Source organism: Pelobates fuscus, chromosome 1 (genome assembly GCF_036172605.1).
Source record: "Pelobates fuscus isolate aPelFus1 chromosome 1, aPelFus1.pri, whole genome shotgun sequence".
Taxonomy (NCBI): Eukaryota; Metazoa; Chordata; class Amphibia; order Anura; family Pelobatidae; genus Pelobates; species Pelobates fuscus.
The window spans coordinates 235388337-235410151 of NC_086317.1; the positions used below are offsets into that span (position 1 = coordinate 235388337).

General features: G+C 44.9%; 1 protein-coding gene across 1 annotated transcript in view; it reads right to left on the bottom strand.

Moving 5' to 3' along the window:
* Positions 1-6188, bottom strand: part of BRIP1 (BRCA1 interacting helicase 1) — a 328956-nt gene extending 322768 nt beyond the window's left edge. Inside the window, exon 1 of the mRNA XM_063455293.1 lies at positions 6110-6188. The gene's annotated coding sequence lies outside the window, so the exon portion shown is untranslated. The remainder of the gene's footprint in view (positions 1-6109) is intronic.
* Positions 6189-21815: the final 15627 nt, after the last annotated feature.

Consider the following 21815-nt stretch of genomic DNA (forward strand, 5'->3'; position numbering starts at 1 on the left):
CCCTTTTATCCTATTACCTAGTAAGAAGGAAGACATCTCAGTGGACTAAAAGGGGTGAGGTACAGAGCAGTCATTTTCAAATGGTGTGCTTCAAGCCATGTCAAAGTGTGCCACTAACACATTGCTTTCACACTGTGGTAGATTGAATGCAGTTCCTAAAATGTGTTTCATTTTGTGTTTTTTTTTTTTTTTTTTTTTTTAAATAAAGTACAAGAGGGTTTTTTTAAGTGTCGGCATTACTACTGATATACCGATCTGACGATTAGAATAATTATTTTTGTCAAGACGTATGTATGGCTCTTTTGTAAGGCTGCAAGTAAATGTTGCTTACAAAAGGGTTATTTAAATAAATAAAAAAAATAGTAACCCAGATCCCCTATAGAAGGGACAGCACCATGGAAGTTGCAGTCCTACAAAATCTAGAAATCTACTGTTGTCCACCCCTGGTATATAGATCAGTCTTCGAAGCGCTTGGGGTTATGTTAGTAGGCTTTGTTTAGAAGATATGTTGCAGCCATTTGTACATTTCCTACTTGTTTAGGTGCTGGACTCCAACAAAGTCACCTGAAGAAAATCATTAGCACACGGCTATAGTAAATTTCAAGTAAAGTTTATTTAGCCTTCACAAACAAACAAATATGACAATGTTTCAAGGCAGTCTGTCCAAGGCATCTGGGGTTAGGCATTTGTGTGTGCCGACACCTGATGCAAACATTGCCTCAAAGTGATCTTTCCAGCCATTAAAGGACCACTCTAGGCACCCAGACCACTTCAGCTTAATGAAGTGGTCTGGGTGCCTGGTCCAGCTAGGTTTAACCCTTTTTTATATCAACATAGCAGTTTCAGAGAAACTGCTATGTTTATATAAGGGTTAAGCCAGCCTCTAAATCCTCTAGTGGCTGTCTCATTGACAGCCGCTAGAGGCGCTTGCGTGATTCTCACTGTGAAAATCACAGTGAGAGCACGCAAGCGTCCATAGGAAAGCATTGTAAATGCTTTCCTATGCGACCGGCTGAATGCACGCGCAGCTCTTGTCGCGCATGCGCATTCAGCCGAAAGGGAGGATCGGAGGAGGAGGAGAGCTCCCCGCCCGGCGCTGGAGAAAGGTACGTTTTAACCCTTTCCTCTCCCCAGAGCCGGGTTATTTACAGCTCTGGCAGGCATACACTGGGGGAAGGAGTATCTCTGGAATAAAACATTTGCTAAAAGAATGGCTGCATGGACAGGATCTTTGCACCATAACCACTTTAAGTGATTATTTTGTTTCAAGCGACTTTTTAAGGCTGTCTAAAACAGTGTAGTTACATTTTTCACAAATGTGTGACTGTTAATGGATCCTTAAAGGCTGGTAGTTAGTTACCTGAAATTAGGGATCGACCGATATTGATTTTTTAGAGCCGATACCGATAATCTGTGAACTTTCAGGCAGATAGCCGATAACTTATTACTCTGTACATTTACCATTAAAAAAAATAAACTATTTCTACACAAGTCTACTGTTAACTGAACAGGTTTATTTTTTTATTTACTTGCAAATCTTTTTTTTTTTTATTAGGGTAAATGCACAAAATATTCCCCCCCTCCCCCCCTCCCCGCTTCTTACCTGGCCAGGGAGGGGGGATATGGCATTCCCTGGTGGTCTGGTGGCATGGACTGTGCAGAGGGGGCCCAGCACACTCTTACTTATCTTCCCAGCAGCTCCCCATTCTAACTCGCAAGATTTAAACAGGGGAGCTGCTGGGAAAGTAAGTGTGTGCTGGGCCCCTCAGGACCGCTGTGGCCCCCCAGGACCCTGATGACAGCCCTGGTCTGCATTATTGGTATCTTTATTGGCCGATACCGATATTGCTGAAAATCCTGAATATCGGTCAGATATCCTTTTGGATAATTCCTCCAATCTGAAGAGAAACTGAGTATTTTAGAAGTTTGAAACATAGACCTGGGATCTTACTGACAAACGTCTACATAAAGGAACACCCCAAGTACCCACTACGGAACTTTCTTCAGACAGCATAGCATATCATTAGAAGCATTCACTGTATGCTCAGAGCACTAAAACAGTGGGTTGCCCTTAGTGGCCCATCCTGTTTCACTGGCAGGCTGTATTCAGACCGGACTGGCCTGCCAATTCTCAAGGCGGACCCACCCCCTTTCCTTGCAGGTCAACCCCCTTTGAGTGGTGCCAGTGACTGGCAACCTGCTTCATGGGACACCGATGCTGGGGAGTAGAAGAGTACCCTGGCACCTCCAATGTAAAAGGGGCACTATAGTGTACACAAATGTGTATTCCTGTCACTATAGTTCTAAAACCTAACCATGGGTTAGAAACGTGATTTACTCCCCGTTTTTCAGTGCCACAGCCCTCATCACATCTGGCCCTGCCCCTGATTGGCCTCCTTGGCTGACATTAAAATTGATGATCTCAGCCAATCACAATGCTTTACCATAGGAAAGCATTGCACTGCCTGAATTTGTCAATTCTGATCATCTCAGCCAAAGAGGTGGGGCAGGCGGAGCCAAACACCACCCTGGACAATCTCTCTGATGAAAGTTCAGTGTCTCCTTGCAGAGCGTGGAGATGCTGAAAGTTAGTGCTGCAAACTGTGCAGCACGGTCCAGAGAGCACTTCTAGTAGCCACCTTTGGAGTGACCACTGGAGGTGTCCCTAAGCTGTAATGTAAACACGGTCTTGTCTCTGAATAGACAGTGTTTACTGCAAAACGTTGGCAGGGACTGACTATGCTCACCAGGACAACTACATTAAGCTATATCTGGCGACCATAGAGTCCCTTTAAGGCAGGGGTCGGCAACCCGCGGCTCCGGAGCCGCATGTGGCTCTTTTGAACCTTTGCCGCGGCTCTGGGGCGGATACTAGGGAGGGGAGGAGGCGCATTGTGCGCCCTGACACTCCCCACTGTGGCGGGCGCTGTAGTTACGCACCGTCCTGACGTCTCCTTCCCGCCCGCTGTCAGATCGGAGGGCAGCGGCGCGCATGCAGGTCTACGACTGCGAGGAGGAAGATGACATCCGTCCAGACTCCCGTCAGCAGCAGCAGCAGCAGCAGCGTGCCAGGCACCAGTGTGAGGTAAGTGAAGTGATGCCTCAGGGGGGGAGGGGGGGGAGCCCGGCCCACACACACACTTACACAGACAGAACTTAAAGACATTTTTATCCAATTTAATGTGCCACTAGTGTACAATGTATTTTTTTTTTTTTTTTTTTTTTTTGTTAAAGTGTAATTTATATCATATAATAAAACATAAATCCCAAGTATTCCTATTTAGGAGGAGAAGTCCCTATTTCCCAAATTCCTTTGTCACTCATTTCTATCATCATTGCCCCTCTTTTCTAGGAGCTCCATTTTGTTGGTGAGTCTACAGCAGAGCTCCACCAAAATAATACTGACAGTAGTATGTCTTTAAACTACAATAAATGTGTCTGAGTGTATAACAGAGCTCCACCGCAATAATACTCCCAGTAATGTGTCCGAGTTTGTAACAGAGCTCCACAGTAATAATACTCCCAGTAATGTGCCTGAGTTTATAACAGAGCTCCACAGCAATAATACTGCCAGTAATGTGTCTGAGTGTATAACAGAGCTCCATAGCAATAATACTCCCAGTAATGTGTCTGAGTGTATAACAGAGCTCCACCGCAATAATACTCCCAGTAATGTGTCCGAGTTTGTAACAGAGCTCCACAGTAATAATACTCCCAGTAATGTGCCTGAGTTTATAACAGAGCTCCACAGCAATAATACTGCCAGTAATGTGTCTGAGTGTATAACAGAGCTCCATAGCAATAATACTCCCAGTAATGTGTCTGAGTGTATAACAGAGCTCCATAGCAATAATACTCCCAGTAATGTGTCTGAGTGTATAACAGAGCTCCACAGCAATAATACTCCTAGTAATGTGTCTGGGTGTATAACAGAGCTCCACAGCAATAATACTCCTAGTAATGTGTCTGAGTGTATAACAGAGTTCCACAGCAATAATACTCCCAGTAATGTGTCTGAGTGTATAACAGAGCTTCCCAGTAATAATACTCCCAGTAATGTGTCTTTAAACTACAATAAATGTGGTTAGAAATCGGTCTGTATAAATAAGATATATTGTTCTTCAAGTATTCCTTTGTCCATTTGAAATGTTAGGAGGCATGTTAATACTTGTTAATAGATACTACTTGAAATCTGCTGTAGTAAACTGTATGATCAGTCATAATAATGAAATGAAATGTGTTACGCATAACCAGCTTTTGTGGACAATTGTGACCATAATACATAAAGGGTAACTGAGCATAGCGCAGCCATAATCCTTAGTAGCTGGGTTACTAATACTTTGTTGTCATCTTTTTAAGCAATCAGAAGGAAAAAAAAGTGACAAAAAAAGTTCTTTTTATAATGACGAGGATGACATTGGGCCCTCATTATTAATTATTATTTACATCAGGCACTGATTATGATTTATAGTAGACTGGGGCCCTGATTAATTTTCTATGGCATTTTGGGGCATTGATTTTGCTATGGGGCCCTCTGATTTCTAATTACGCCCCTGTTTTGGACCCCCGGTAGGCCAGCCATGGATAAAGGCAAGAAAAGAAAAAAATTTTAAATGTCGCAATGGTTTTGCGGCTCCCAGTTTTTTTTTTTTCTTCGGAAACTGGTCCAAGTGGCTCTTTTTGTCTTAAAGGTTGCAGACCCCTGCTTTAAGGCCATAGTAGCTGAATGAAAAGCATAGCTTACTTAGAGAAATTTTCCAGTTCAGCCATTGTATTTCAAGTTCCCCTTGAAATTTAATTTTAGTGAATAACACTAATAATTTGTTCTTTTTTAGCAGCATAGGTTGGTTTTCTGGACAGGGCTGTCTGAGTGTGCTATAAATCAATTTAAAAATATGAGAAGGCTGCCACATTAAGCTGTAGTTGTTCTGGTGACTATAGTGTCCCTTTTAAGTAAGTAGTCAAATGGTTTTAAAACAGTTGACTTCTTCCTTGGGGTCCGCCAGGCATCACTTCCATTACAGCTGAGAGAGAGCCAGAAGATCACGGTCTGAGCTAAGCCAAGAAAGCTGATGCTCTCAGACTGATGAGCTCACCCTGCCTTAACCCCTTAAGGACACATGACGTGTGTGACACGTCATGATTCCCTTTTATTCCAGAAGTTTGGTCCTTAAGGGGTTAAAGAAATTTTAGTGTCTATGGTGCGTTCAGTATTCCATTAACAAACCTGATCCAGCAGTCCAAAATGTTTATTTGGACAAGACACCTATGGAGTCTGCCAAAAATAAAACCGTAATGATTGTTTCACAATTATCAGGGGTAATGCTATTCCAGTCACCTTAAAAAGGGATACAATAGCACCAGGAATACAAGGCTATATTCCTAGTACTATTCCTCCTTCGAGCGCCACACTGAATAAAGGGTTAAAATCCCAGCGCCTACGTCCCACGGTGCTAGGTCGCAACTCCATTCTGTGACAAGCGAGCGCTAATGTGAATGCGAAGCAATTGAGACCTCCCAATAGGAAAGCATCGAATCAATGCAGAGTGTGAGGATGTCCAGCGTCAGATACCGGACCAAATGTCAATTTTAATTCAGGAAGCCCTCTAGTGGGTGTCTGATAACAGCCACTGAAGGCAGACTTAGTGCTGTTTACATTGCAGCACTAACAGCTAGAGGAACACTGTACCCAGACCACGTCAATTAGCTGAAGTGGTCTGGGTACCTAGTGTCCCTCTAATCTTATTAGCAGGTTGTGCTGCTGCAGAGTCCTGCCATTATTATGCACACAGGTTGCAGAGTCCTGCCATTATTATGCACACAGGTTGCAGAGTCCTGCCATTATTATGCACACAGGTTGCAGAGTCCTGCCATTATTATGCACACAGGTTGCAGAGTCCTGCCATTATTATGCACACAGGTTGCAGAGTCCTGCCATTATTATGCACACAGGTTGCAGAGTCCTGCCATTATTATGCACACAGGTTGCAGAGCCCTGCCATTATTATGCACACAGGTTGCAGAGCCCTGCCATTATTATGCACACAGGTTGCAGAGCCTATGGTGTACACACTGTCGATATGCACATTGCTGGCACACAGTAACTCACCGGCACAGGATGCTTTATTTATATGCCACTGCTCACTCTATGCCCCTCTGGCACACGATAGCGCATTCGCGTGTTCCCGCCGTGTACCGTCATCCAATCATGGAGAGACACTGGCTGACGGGCAGGGTATTCGACCAATAGCAATTCGGCCTCGCTATTTGCCTGCTTTGGTACTCAGTCTGAGCTTCACTCGCCCCGCCTCCATATTACTCTGTCAGCCAATCAACTGCGGAAGAGTGAAGATTGGCGGTATTGGAAGCCAATAGTTAGCACTAAGAGAACCATCGCTTCCTGGTTTCTTCACTTCCTGCACGCTCTGCCCATTGGCACTGTGGGCAGATGGGAGGAGTGATGATAGATATATTAATGTTACCAGCAGTTTATCAGATCATTATAGTCAGAGAGAATGACCAATGCTCACAGCATGCTTTCCTGAGCTCTGTAGATTTAGTGCAATCCTGACCACTTGTTCCACAGGTGTGGACAGTAAGAATATTCAATTACCTTTATAAGTAAAAGCAAATGTAGAAAAGGGATTTGAAAGGATAGAATTGAAAATTAAAGAAATCTGAATGTATGCTTCAGGGGGAAAATGTTAAAATATTTCTAAAAACTAGATTTGTGCATGGCGGGAAAAAATTTGTTCAGCCAAATCCGTTTGTCACATTATATACAAGCTATTTGTATAATCGGATGCCAATATGCAAAGGTGATTGGCTCCAAGAACCCCTGTGGATGCATAAAACCACTGATGGTATACCTATGATAAATTTGCAATAAATACAAGAATTTATCAACTGAATGTGGGCGCTTTACAATTTGTTTGAAGCCGCATGTACAAGTCTACTAACCATGTAATTTTCAATTCACTAAACTGAAGTGATTAAATCCCAGTATGTCATGGAACTCACAATTTTACTTACTTCCTAATTCTGACCAAAAAGTTAATACTCACGTGGATTCCGTAAAGAGTGGGGGGGACTAATTTTTGGACTAAAATGTTCACACATGATTCCATTAACTCCAAGCCTCCATACAGGTAAATCACAAAACAAATGACTCGTGTAGTAAACAGGCATGTTCGATTTGATACATAACTCAGAATTATGCCTATGTCACCAAAAAAAAACAAAAAAAATGGTTGATGGCTACCAGATAGCCACTAAATGTGGTTTTCAAGCAGACAACGGGTCCTATTTATTCCTGGTTCATTTAGTGCAGTGGAGCTAAACTCAAAATGCAGGCAGTTGCCCAAATCATCTGCCTTGTCAAGACATTAAGAAGTCTATGAGATAGCTGGATAGCCTCAAACTGTCTGGCATGGGGAAGAATGGGAGGTTTTGCAAAGGCAGCAGACAAGAGAACTGCATACATTTCATGCGGTTTTTAGAGTGTTTTATTTTCTACTAAACAGTGACTTATATTGTATTTGGACAGTGGAGTGCGCTTAAATAATTTTAATCACACATTTTCACCAATCACAAGTCTATTCCTGGTAATTTACACTTTAGTGAATAACCCTCTAAATGTAAGTAAATACACAACATCAGGAAATATAACACTAGCTATCATTGCAACCCTACTTACCTTTCATAACCTTGCCCTGTGGTGGAATCTCGGTAAAAATAAATTTAGTAGGCCGAGATTACCACGTGGCATGTGTACGTGCATATGCTGACGTATCGATCAGTTGATTGCACGAGGCAAGATACGATCAGTAGTGTACGGAGCATGTGCAAGAATACAGGATGTAGTATTCCCCTCCTCCATTGTGCTGGACAGGCCATGCGGTCAAGCAGGAAGTTAATTCTTATTTGTATTGATTGGTCAAGAGAATGTGCGGGTGGAGCTTAATATGGGAGGAGTTATGTGCCTATATAAGGAGCCTGCACTATTGTCCGGGGCTCAGAACTTGCTGTATTTTGGTGACGTTAGTCCCTCTGAGTCCCGATCGGTGATCCAATAAAGAATCTCTTCCTTCCTGAAGAAACCTGTGTCCATCTCTCTGTGCTTCGCTTCCGTCAGTTTCTCCGGTATCATTTGGTGCATTGGCCGGGAAGCTCATCGTTCAACGGTAGCTGAGAGGCAGAGGCGTGAGACGGTCTATCTTTGCCCACGTTCTCTACGGCTGCACCCCTGAACTTCTGCGTGGACCTCCCTTTGTCTCGGCGCCACTGGTCTGTTGTCCAGGAGATCATCGGCCTCTACGTAAGAAGTGCTGGGGTGTCCCCGTCGATGAGTGTGAACTCAGGTTCAGGAACGAGGAGGTAAGACAACTGCTGTTTTAGACGGCAGACCCACTAGGGGTATACCGATTGTGCGGTAGGCCCATAAGGGGTTTGAATTGTGTATGGAATCTGCCCCCTCTGTCGGAGGGAAGGAGCAAAGGCGCACCGCTCGATCGAACGCTCTTTAGTCAGACCGTTTGATTTTGTTAGTCAGGCGGGGTTCTGGTGTAAATAGCCCTAGCCGGACACCGGTGTCTTGTCTAGACTAGCGTTCTAGGGTATATATTTTGTTCGCTAGGTCGGAGGGACCGGGAGACTAAGCGGCGTCTGTGTAAATTCGGTTCGCTAGCTCTCAACCTATCTTGGCTAAGTGGGAAGGCGTGTAAATTTGGAACCCACTAGATTTTTGATAGTAATCGACTAAGAGGCGTCTGTGTAAATTCGGTCCTCTAGCTCGCTATATGTGGTGCTTGGGCAGTGTGGCTAACCAAAACGGATGTAGATAGTTTTAGGTAGTCCATTCAAGGTACTGGCCAATAGTTTAGTTGGGAATTGTAAATGTGATAAAGATTGTTTAGTAAAGTGTATATCTTGTTAGATAGCGCGAGCTCAGCCGTCTAGCGAGAGTGTTAATAGTGTGTTGCTGTATTATAGTGCACGGTACCATAACCCTGTATATTTACTGACACTGTATATAAGTACTAATCATTGTCGTCTATTGCATGTTTAACACCATAACCACTAATAATTGTATTGTGACCTTAAATTGTGCTTTGACCTATGCTAACCGTACTGTAACCGCTATTTGTAAAAGACGATGTTACTGGGGTGTGTTATAGACGGGTAATTCGTATATAGAGAATTATAGCGTGGGTGACTGTATAGTTTCGCCAAAGGGCATAATATTGATTATCTAGTGACTGGTGTAACAGCTGTGTGTGTACGGGAATTCCCTGAGTGTTTAGTGTGTTATTGTGTACGTTTCACTTGGTAACTGTACCACGTGGTGCTGTTGCCAGAGGAAACGGGTGTGATTGTTGAATAGTACGCGTGCAAAGGATTCGTTGTCAACGACGTTCCATTGATAAGTATGGGCGCGTCGCAGTCAACGATTCCGGATCCCTTAGGTTGTATGGTGAAGAATTTTAAAAAGAGATTCAAAACATGTGATTTTGGGGTTAAAATGTCTCCTGTACGTTTGGTCACTTTGTGTACTAGGGAGTGGCCTACTTTGGTTGCGGCATGGCCGCCACGTGGCAGTTTGGATCCAACTCTGGTACAGCGCTTACACGTGGCTGTATCGGGTAGGCCTGAACTTTACGGGCAGTTTCCTTATATTGATTGTTGGAGACAGGCCGTAAATGACTCGCCAAAATGGATTCAGACATGCCACGAGGAGCAATGTCGCCTCATGGTGGCTAGGACTTGTTTGTCCACTAGGACTGGTGTTAGGCCCATTTTGGACACGCCCCCTGAGTCCGAGATCCCTTTGCCGCCCCCTTACTTTCCTTTAAGAGGAAGTGACGCAAATGCAGGAAGTCCTGCACCCCATCCCTCATTGCCCTCATCTACTTCCGCTTCCTCCTCCAGTACAGAATCCACCCCCTCTCGTACTAAATCTCCCCTTCCGGAACCAGAGCCAACCCCCATTAGATCTGAATATCCTGATTTGGCGCCACTTCAGACTTCCGGTCAAGCTTCTTCTAGCTCGGCTCGAAGTGTTTTATTTACTAATTTTTCCAAAAACCAAGCTCCCACATCCTCATGTTTTATTACCCCCCGACCGGAACCTCTAACTGACGCCCCTCCACGTAGCCCCATACTAACCCGACAACTGACCGGTACCCAACAATTAAAACATTATCAGATACCTCTTCGTCTGAATCCAGGGTCAGCCTATATTGATGCCGCAGGTCAAATGGCACATGCTGACCCAGTCTTCGTATATGTCCCGTTCACGACAACCGATCTCTTGAATTGGAAGACCCACAATTCCTCGTATACTGAGAAACCACAAGCTATGACTGATCTGTTCACCTAAATAGTTCAGACACATAACCCGACATGGGCTGATTGCCAGCAGTTATTAATGACTTTGTTTAACAATGAGGAAAGGACAAGAATTAATCAAGCGGCCATTAAAGCGCTAGAGGATAAAGCCCGTGCTTTGAATCAAGCCAATCCATCAGCATGGGCCGCAACACATTATCCTAACACCGATCCCGACTGGAATGTTAATGGCGCAGATATGGTCCAACTTAAAGCCTATAGAGACGCTATAATTGCTGGCATGAAAGCCGGAGGAAAGAAAGCCATTAATATGTCGAAGACAGTTGAGGTGATTCAGAAAAGTGATGAAGCGCCCAGGGTCTTTTATGACCGATTATTGGAGGCATACCGCTTGTATACCCCCTTTAATCCGGAAGACGCAGATAATTCCCGAATGGTGAACTCCGCCTTTGTCAGCCAAGCTTACGGAGATATTAAGCGCAAGCTACAGAAGTTAGAAGGGTTTGCAGGTATGTCTGTCACCCAATTAATGGAGGTAGCGAATAAAGTATACATGAACAGGGAAACAGAAAGTAAGAAAGAGGAAGAGCGCAAGATGCGTAGAAAGGCAGATATGCTAGCGGTAGCGATCGCAGGCGTAGATAGACGGGGCCCAGATAGAGGCGATAGTAAGTGGAATGAGGAACCTCTAAGTAGAAATCAGTGCGCATACTGTAGAGAAGAAGGGCATTGGAGAAATGAGTGTCCGCGAAGAGAACAGTATGAGAGAGACAGACCTAGGACAGGTTATGGAAACTTTAGAGGCAGAGCGAGAGGTAGAGGAGGCCCCGGAGGGAGTAATGGTAATAGAGGGAGCAATGGGAACAGAGGAAGTGTTAGGGAAGATAGGTATTTCCCAGCAGCGCAAAGGTCCCGCGATAGAGAAGGCAGGGACTTTGTAGGATTGGCTGACACGGTCATGGAGGACTATTGATACCGACCGGGCTCCATCCCCCTTGGTCGAGCGGAGCCTATGGTCGATGTATCAATAGGGGGAAAAAGGAGTGCGTTCATGATCGACACTGGTGCTGAACATTCAGTGGTGACTAATCTAGTTGCTCCTCCATCTGGAAGGACTATTACTGTAATAGGAGCAACTGGAAGAAGTGCTGAAAAACCGGTTCTTAAAAGTCGACTCTGTACATTGGGAGGCCACGTAGTAAAACATCAATTCCTTTATATGCCTGAATGTCCAGTCCAATTGCTGGGACGTGATATGCTATCTAAATTACAAGCGCAGATTACGTTCCTACCAAATGGAACAACATCCTTAAAGTTTAATGGACCTTCAGGTATTATGACATTATCTGTACCAAAGGAAGAAGAGTGGCGACTTTATACAGCGTTGACTAGCCAAAACCCTAGGAGTGATGAGTCCTTATTCAACATACCAGGAGTTTGGGCAGAGAACAACCCACCAGGACTGGCCCGCAATATTCCACCTATTAAAATTGAACTAAAACTTGGGGTTTATCCAGTGAGCCTAAGACAATATCACATCCCGCAGAAGGCTAAAAAGAATATCCAATCTTATCTGGATAAGTTCATACGGTATGGTATCCTAAAATTCTGTACTTCCCCCTGGAACACCCCATTGCTGCCTGTTCAAAAGCCCGGTACAGATGAGTATCGACCTGTGCAGGACTTGAGAGCAGTCAATGATGCGGTTGTTAGTATACATCCAGTTGTACCCAATCCATATAACCTGCTTGCTTTAATTCCGGGCGGGGCTACTTACTTTACAGTCTTAGACCTCAAAGATGCCTTCTTTTGCCTCCGAATTGCCGCAGAAAGTCAATGTATTTTCGCTTTCCAATGGGAGAACGCTGTAACGGGCTCGAAATGCCAAATGACCTGGACAAGACTGCCCCAAGGGTTTAAAAATTCACCTACCCTATTTGGTTCAGCTCTAAGTCAAGATCTACTGGATTTCGAGTCCATCCCAGGAGAGTGTGTATTGTTACAATATGTAGATGACTTGTTGATAGCAGCAGTTACAAAGGAAATATGTCAGCAAGCAACGCACGATCTACTACACATTCTCTGGAAGGCAGGATACAAGGTGTCTAGAAAGAAGGCTCAGTTGTGTTTGCCAACTGTCAAATATCTGGGATTCCATATCTCTGAAGGTCAAAGAATTATGGGGCCAGAGAGAAAAGAAGCTGTGTGCCAAATACCGATACCCAAGAATAGAAGACAAGTGCGAGAATTCTTGGGGGCAGCAGGCTTCTGTAGGATATGGATTCCCAGCTACGCGATACTGGCAAAACCTCTGTATGCAGCTATCAAAGGTACAGAGCACGACCCCTTCTTATGGACTCAAGAACAGCAAACGGCATTTGAAGATGTGAAGAAGGCTTTGATGAGTGCCCCAGCATTAGGTCTACCTGATCACACACGACCATTCTACCTGTATGTACATGAGCAAAGAAGAATGGCTGTGGGAGTATTGACACAGTACTTGGGATCATGGCAAAGACCTGTTGCCTACATGTCTAAGCAACTGGATGCAGTGGCCAGCGGACTTCCACCTTGTCTAAGAGCCGTAGCTACAGCCGCCCTGCTAGTAGCTGAAGCCGATAAACTCACTCTGGGTCAAGAACTTTATGTACGAGTCCCACATGCAGTACAGACGTTGTTGGATTACAAAGGAAATCATTGGTTTAGTAACAGCCGTATGACCAAGTATCAAGCAATGTTGTGTGAAAACCCAAGAGTGCATTTAGAGACTGTAAACACCTTAAATCCAGCTACCCTTTTGCCACAACCTACTGAAAGTCAACATGATTGTTTGGAAGTAATGGATGAAGTATTTTCAAGTAGACCAGATCTTCGTGATTTTCCCATCCAGAACCCCGATGTTCAATATTATACCGACGGCAGTAGTTATGTGAAAGAAGGGATCCGCTATGCAGGATATGCAGTAACAACAATAGACAAGGTGATAGAAGCTCGGCCACTGGCGAAAGGAACATCAGCACAAAAGGCAGAATTGATAGCACTGACACGAGCGTTACAATTGGCTGAAGGTTTAAGAGTGAACATCTACACGGACTCCAAATATGCGTTTTTAACCACTCATGCCCACGGAGCTTTGTATAAAGAAAGAGGACTATTGAATTCAGAAGGCAAAGAAATCAAGTATGCAGCTGAAATCCTACAACTATTGGAAGCAGTGTGGGAGCCGAAAGAAGTCGGTATCATACATTGTCGAGCGCATCTGAGAGGAGATGGTGATGTAACCAAAGGAAATCGGATGGCAGATAGTGCAGCTAAGCGTGCCGCTGAATCAGGGAGACAGGAATATGTGGGGCATATAGCTGCTCTTATACCAACTCCACTGTCTCAATGGACTCCAGTTTATACAGCTCAAGAAGAGGAGTGGTTAAAGACTGAACCTGGAAAGTATTTGGAGAACAAATGGTATCAGTTAGAAGATGGAAGAATAGTCATTCCAGCATCACTAGCGGTAGAAATTGTCCAAAACTATCACAACGGGACACATTCTGGGAGAGACAGCACAGAAGAATCTCTCAGAAAACATTTCTACATACCAAGATTGTCCAACTTGACTCAGGCCATTGTACGAAGATGTGTAACGTGTGCTAAAAATAATGCAAGGCAAGGACCAGTAAAGCCACCAGGAGTCCAGTTTATGGGGGGACTCCCCATGTCCGATTTACAAATTGACTTTACAGTGATGCCTAAATCGGGTGGACATCGTTACCTGTTGGTAATTGTGTGTACCTATTCAGGCTGGGTAGAAGCATGTCCTACTCGTACAGAGAAAGCAGGAGAAGTTGTGAGATTCCTGCTACGAGAAATAATACCCCGATATGGACTACCCTGCTCTATAGGATCGGACAATGGTCCAGCTTTTGTTCATCAGTGCCTACAACAACTGACTCATATGCTTGGTATAAAGTGGAGGCTTCATACAGCATATAGACCCCAGAGTTCTGGTAAGGTAGAGAGAATGAATAGAACTATTAAGAATCAGTTGGCTAAAATGTGTCAGGAAACCCAACTTAAGTGGAACGTTCTCTTACCCATAGCTCTATTGCGAATCCGCAGTACCCCTACCAGAAGGATGGGCCTCTCTCCTTTTGAAATCATGTATGGGCGACCACCTCCCGTACTTGGTAACTTAAGGGGGGACTTGAGTCAGTTGGGAGAAGGAATTACCCGGCAGCAGGTTGTAGAGTTGGGTAAGACTATGGAGGAGGTACAGAAATGGGTACAAGATAGATTACCTGTGAATATTTATCCCCCAGTTCATAGTTACCACCCAGGAGACCAAGTGTGGATTAAAGAGTGGAATAATGTACCGTTAGGGCCCAAGTGGAGAGGTCCTTATGTTGTTCTTTTGTCTACCCCTACAGCGATAAAAGTAGCCGAAGTGACTCCGTGGATACATCACTCCAGGGTTAAACCAGCAGCAGTCGATTCTTGGCTAGTTACAGCAGATCCAGAGAATCCCTGCAAGATCCGGTTAAAACGCACGACTCAGTCGGAGTAACGAGGAACTTTGTGGATTACAAAATTTTATTGTTTCAGAGATTTGGTGCGTGAGTGAGAAGGCCATAATAAAGCCTGTCCGCCCACCGACGTATAGTGTATAAGCCAGGGAAAGTCTCGAAGGGACTCCTGTGAAGACGAGCAGAACTCCATTCCCTGCAGCCCTTACATCCTGGAAGCTGAGGTGCCTTCGCACGGACGAAGACTGAGGATGACGACGAAAGATGTGTTCTTGATAATGTTTATTTATGTGTATTTTTATATTCAGGAAGGTAGAGGTACCGACACTCCTAGCTGTGAGGTATGCATTAAGACTACAAGAACAGGTAACCATATTTCCCAAACCCTAATTTGGCATTCACAATATGAGTGTAAAGGAGATGTATCAAGATGTAGATACCTAAATATAGAATATAGTGTGTGCCATTTAGGAGTAGGAGAACCTAAGTGCTTCAGTCCGGAGTATCAACCTCGTACAATTTGGTTGACTCTCAGGAATGGAGATCCTCAGGGGACCCTAATTAACAAGACAGTATTAGAATCCGTACATTCTTCGGGTGTTCTGCTATTTGATGCATGTAAGGCGATATCAAGTGGTAGAAAGCCGTGGAATGTATGTGGGGATCTTAGATGGGAGAGGACGTATGGGTCTAATGATAAATATATTTGTCCCAGTAGTAAAAATAAATATGTGAGTCCTAGATGCCCAAATAGAGATTATAACTTTTGCCCATATTGGTCTTGTGTGGGGTGGGCAACTTGGGGACAGACAGTAGACAAGGACATGATAGTGACTAAGTTGCCTACCAGCCCATATTGTAAGTCTATGGAATGCAATCCAGTCCATATACTTATAAATAACCCCGACAAGTTCTTAGACAAGTATGGTAATTTATTTGGGTTTCAAATATATGGGACGGGTTTAGATCCTGGGACAGTATTGTTTATAGGGATAGAGACTGATACGGTATCCTCCCAAACTCATCAAGTATACCATTCCTTTTATGAAGAGATGAGCATAGATAATAAGATCCCCCATAATGCTAAAAACCTGTTCATTGATTTAGCCGAAAGTATTGCCGGTAGTCTTAATGTTACCAACTGCTATGTGTGTGGAGGTACTAACATGGGAGACCAATGGCCTTGGGAAGCAAAGGAGGTAATGTCCGGTTCTGAGGCAGTTGACCAATTAATATCTACACAAGCCGATTATCATATGAGTGTTAGAGGTAAATCTGAGTGGAGATTAAAGACCTCCATCATAGGTTATGTTTGCATAGCAAGGAAAGGAATGATGTATAATACTTCTGTAGGAAAATTAACTTGTCTAGGGCAAAAAGCTTATGATGATGATACAAAGAATACAACTTGGTAGTCGGCTTCAAATGTCTCAGAACCATCTAACCCGTTTGCTAGATACGCCAATTTAAAGGATGTGTGGTTTGATCTATCCATCACATCTACCTGGAGAGCCCCAGCAAATTTGTACTGGATCTGTGGTAAGAAAGCCTATTCGGAGTTGCCACAGGACTGGGAAGGGGCATGTGTGTTGGGTATGCTCAAACCATCCTTCTTCTTGTTACCTATTGAAACAGGTGAGACTTTAGGTGTTAAAGTGTATGATGTGAATCATAGGAAGAAAAGGGGACCCATAGAGATAGGCGCCTGGGAAGATAATGAATGGCCTCCCCAGCGTATTATAGATTATTATGGGCCAGCCACGTGGGCAGAGGATGGTACCTTTGGTTATAGAACCCCTATTTATATGCTCAACCGTATTATACGATTACAGGCGGTGGTTGAGATTATTACTAACAAGACATCACAAGCGCTCAATCTTCTAGCGAAGCATAATACCAGGATGAGGACAGCAGTATACCAAAATAGATTAGCCTTGGACTACCTTTTGGCAGTAGAGGGAGGTGTATGTGGGAAGTTTAACCTGAGCAATTGCTGTCTTCAAATAGATGACGAAGGGCAAGCAATAGCTGAGCTTACTAGCCATATGGTTAAACTAGCGCATGTGCCTACTCAGGTATGGAAAGGGTATAATCCAAGCAGTTGGTTTGGTAGCTGGTATGAGTGGTTTGGAGGGCTTAAGGCAGTGGTAGGTGGAGTCCTACTGATTTTAATGTTGTGTCTATTCCTGCCGTGTCTTATACCCTTAGTAGTTAGGTCTGTGCAAAGCCTGATAGAAAATATAGCAGAGAGGAAGGCTGCTGCACAGATAATGGCAATTTATAAATATGAGGCTCTAGATCAGGGAGAACCAATGCAGGAAGATGAGTGTTGAAGATTCACATCATAAGATAAGTCTGGTCTGGTTCAAGGTAACTTGTGGTGTATGCAAACTAAGGTTAAGTGATGCCTCAAGTAATTGTGAAATATCAAGAGGCATCAAAGGGGGGAATGTGGTGGAATCTCGGTAAAAATAAATTTAGTAGGCCAAGATTACCACGTGGCATGTGTACGTGCATATGCTGACGTATCGATCAGTTGGTTGCACGAGGCAAGATACGATCAGTAGTGTACGGAGCATGTGCAAGAATACAGGATGTAGTATTCCCCTCCTCCATTGTGCTGGACAGGCCATGCGGTCAAGCAGGAAGTTAATTCTTATTTGTATTGATTGGTCAAGAGAATGTGCGGGTGGAGCTTAATATGGGAGGAGTTACGTGCCTATATAAGGAGCCTGCACTATTGTCCGGGGCTCAGAACTTGCTGTATTTTGGTGATGTTAGTCCCTCTGAGTCCCGATCGGTGATCCAATAAAGAATCTCTTCCTTCCTGAAGAAACCTGTGTCCATCTCTCTGTGCTTCGCTTCCGTCAGTTTCTCCGGTATCAGCCCTACAACATTCTTCAGCCAATATGTCCGCAGATCCCCAGATATTCTGTAATACTTCTATGTGTAACCTGTTCAAATAAAGTGTTTGATACATTTGTATATCTGCCCCTGTCCAAATTGGTTATATGTTGCGTGCACACTTCCTAAAGTAATTCACACCAGACAAAAGTTTCCAGGTTGATGAAAAACTCTGGAATCATTTATTCAGGGGGCGGGGAGCCCCTTATAAAGCAGAAATACGTCATATGCAGAAAACAAGATAACAGAGAGAATACATCTTTAATTGGTGAATGCTGAGTGTCTTATCTACTGTACTTCCTACAAGGCATGATGTCACTGTTGCCATGGAGTTCTCCTCCAGATGCCAGCGCCATATAGCTACATGAGGTGGTTAGTCGATGACAGGGGAAACTCCCTTGTGGCCATTTCTGAGCTTTCAATGGATACAGGAAGGCAGGGGCTGTTAGGGGGAGCTTCTAGCAGCTAGGTTAACACAGCAAACATTGAATAATACTGAATACAGTTATGCAGAGTAAATAGGCATTTTACTAAAGTTAATATTCTGTCCACAACAAACCAACACGAACAGGACACGCAGATGTACATACCCCATATGTGAAACCATTGAAATAATCAGTTAGTCCTTAGATACATCAGCTGTCATTAATTTTATAACATGACAGGAGGCTTCGTATTTGCTTAAGACTTTCTTTACTTAAGCTTCACAGCAGCACTTTTTTACTTAGTAACAGGGTAACCAATCAGAAAAAAGATAACATGGCATAAAAGTCCCTCCCTGTGACGTCACTTCCTCTTTCTTTGCTGCTTCACACCAGTACAGGTCAGTGTGCCACTGTCTCCTACTTTCTGTGGGTTTTTCTGTGGTTCACTTATTAATTTTTCTGTCATCTGTTTTACATCATTCACTATTATATTTACTGTTATATTTGTTATAATATTTCTTATCCTTGGGCTTTTATTTATCCATCTTATTTATCCTTTGCCTATACTTTCCTCACTATTGAGATTTTTATGTTTTTCACTACTGTAACGGAATGCAGTATATTAGTACACGATATCCGTTGGTATCCTCAGGAAATCCACAGTCAGAATAGAAAGCACGGCAATATTCCCCATCCTCCCAATAACCGGACGAAACACAGTTTGGGAGTCAACTAACTCAGTTTATTCGCAAGCTGGCATATTTAAGCAGTTCCCCATGCAAGGGGTTTCCTTACAGATAATCCAGGGGATTATCTCCCAACATGCATTGTTACTTTCCCAACAGGCATTGCTGCACGAGAAGGATACTCCCACTAAAATGGACGATTAAGTGGATTATCCCCTCGTGCAGCAAAACTGACAATTCACTTTAAAATACATATTTTCCACAATATTCGGTACTTTGAGATGACCGAACGTTCGGTAGATAGCTGGGGTCGAAGCGCACACTTCGTGGGAATACCGCTCTGATCCCAGCTGAATTGACCGAACGCCGCACAGAATACATTCAAACATTGAGGTCGGTTTAAAAGTACCGAACAAGTATGGGGAACATAATGTACCGAATGCGGAACTCCCGAACGCTCTGTAAGTCCAGCGGTGTTCGGATCATTGAGTAGCCGTTTTCAGTTCCAGGCTCTCGACGACCGAACACCGCTGCAGAGACAAAGGATCCAAGATGGCCGACCGCCGCATGGTCGGTAGCCGAACGGCGGCCACCTAGGAGAGCCCTTAATTACCGATTGCAACAATGTTGCAATCGGTTAATTGGTGCCACACGACTTGTGAATGTGTGGTCTACCTGGGGAGCCCGCATTCGTATGGCGAACGGCCGGAATAGCCGTGTTTCGTCGAACGAATGCTTGGTATGCTGGTAGCGTACGGCTGCCAGCATGCGAGCGGCCATAATACAGCACATATACAGTAAAAGACACACATTATGCGTTCAGCCTATGGACAACCTAAAATAACTATAGTCCAGAAGTGGCTAGGTTTGCCACAATGCTCCCCCAGAACCAAGCCGGCATACACAGTCTGATCCCAACGGATCGGCTTGGGGATGTCCGGGAGAGTACTCACAGATCACTTCTCGAGTTCAGTCTGTCTGGATAACCCGTCAGCGTTACCGTTTTGTTTTCCTGGCCGGTAATGGATGGTAAAATCAAAGGGCTGCAGCGCCAAACTCCAGCGCAGCAGCCTGGCATTGTCTCCAGACACACGGTTTAGCCACACCAACGGGTTGTGATCTGTGAGTAGTGAAAAAGGTTGTCCATACAAATACGGCTGTAACTTTTTAAGGGCCCACACCACGGCCAGGCATTCTTTCTCAATGGCGGCGTAGCTTACTTCACGGGGCAACAACTTGCGGCTTAAGTAGGCTACGGGATGTTCTCCGCCATCGGCTCCCACTTGACTCAGCACTGCCCCCAATCCAAACATTGAAGCGTCTGTGTGGACAAGAAATCTTTTAGTTGGATCAGGAGCAGTTAACACAGGAGCATTAGTTAGGGCGGTCTTGAGTTGTTGGAATGCCTGCTCACACTCTGGGGCCCAGACAACCAGTCGGGGAAGGTTCTTTTTGGTCAGGTCCGTCAGGGGTTTGGCCAGGGTACTGTAGTCGGGTACAAATTTCCTATAATACCCTGCAGTCCCTAGAAAAGCTAGCACCTGGGTTTTGGTCCGTGGGGTAGGCCACTTAGCTACGGCCTCAATCTTGGCTGGCTCGGGTCTCTGCTGCCCACACCCTACTCGGTGTCCCAGATACTGCACCTCGGCCATACCTACGTGGCACTTACTAGGTTTTAAAGTTAACCCGGCTTCCCCAATACGGTCTAAGATCGATCCTATATGGTGTAGGTGATCTTCCCAGGTCTGGCTGAAAATGGCTATATCATCCAAATAGGCACAGGCATACTCCTGGAAGCCGTCCAGTAGCCGATCTACCATCCGCTGAAAAGTAGCCGGAGCGTTTTTCATTCCGAAGGGCATGACCTTAAACTGGTACAGGCCAAACGGAGTGACAAACGCCGACTTGGGGATGGCATCATCGGCTAGAGGAATTTGCCAGTATCCCTTACACAAGTCAATGGTAGTGAGATACTGACCCCGTGCCATCTTATCTAGCAGCTCGTCTATCCGAGGCATCGGGTAGGCATCAGACACTGTCTTGTCATTCAGCCTCCGGTAGTCAACGCAGAATCGGGTAGTGCCGTCCTTTTTAGGCACCAGGACTACCGGCGATGCCCAGGGGCTATCTGAGGGTTCGATAACCCCTAGCTGCAACATTTCATCCAACTCGGCCTTCATATGGGTCCGGACTGATTCCGGCACCCTATATGGAGCCTGTCGCATAGGTAGCTGTCCCGGGGTTTCGACTCGGTGGGTGGCTAGCGGAGTGTACCCAGGTAAATTGGAGAAGGTAGCCCCTTTAGCTACGATCAGCGCCTGTACCTGGGCACGCTCGAGAGGGCTTAGCCGCTCCCCCAGCTGAACTCCCCGGGAGGGCTCTATCGGTTCTTCCGGTTCTAGTAGATCAGGTAGGGGCAAGTTCTCCTGATCTTCTAAGGCAGAGGCACAGATTGCCGTCACATCCTCTATCCTCTCATGGTAGGGTTTGAGCATGTTTACATGGAGCATGCGTCTCTTCCCTACCCCTGAGCAGGGGCCGATCACATAGGTAGTGTCGCATCGCTGCTCTACTACCTGGTATGGGCCTTGCCAGATGGCCTGCAGCTTGTCCGTGCGGACAGGTTTTAAAATCAAAACCTTCTGTCCCACTTGAAAGCTGCGGTCCCTGGCTCCTCTATCGTACCAGCGTTGCTGACGTTGCTGCGCCGCCTGGAGGTTGGTGTGCACAGCCTGAGTTAGCGCCTCCAGACGGTCTCTGAACTCCAGTACATATGATACGATAGGGGTTTCGCTAGTCGTACTTTCCCCCTCCCAGTGTTCCCTAATCAAGTTTAAGGGTCCCCGTACCCTTCTCCCGAACAATAGTTCGAATGGGGAGAATCCGGTCGATTCTTGGGGAACCTCTCTATACGCAAAGAGCAGGTGAGGCAGGAA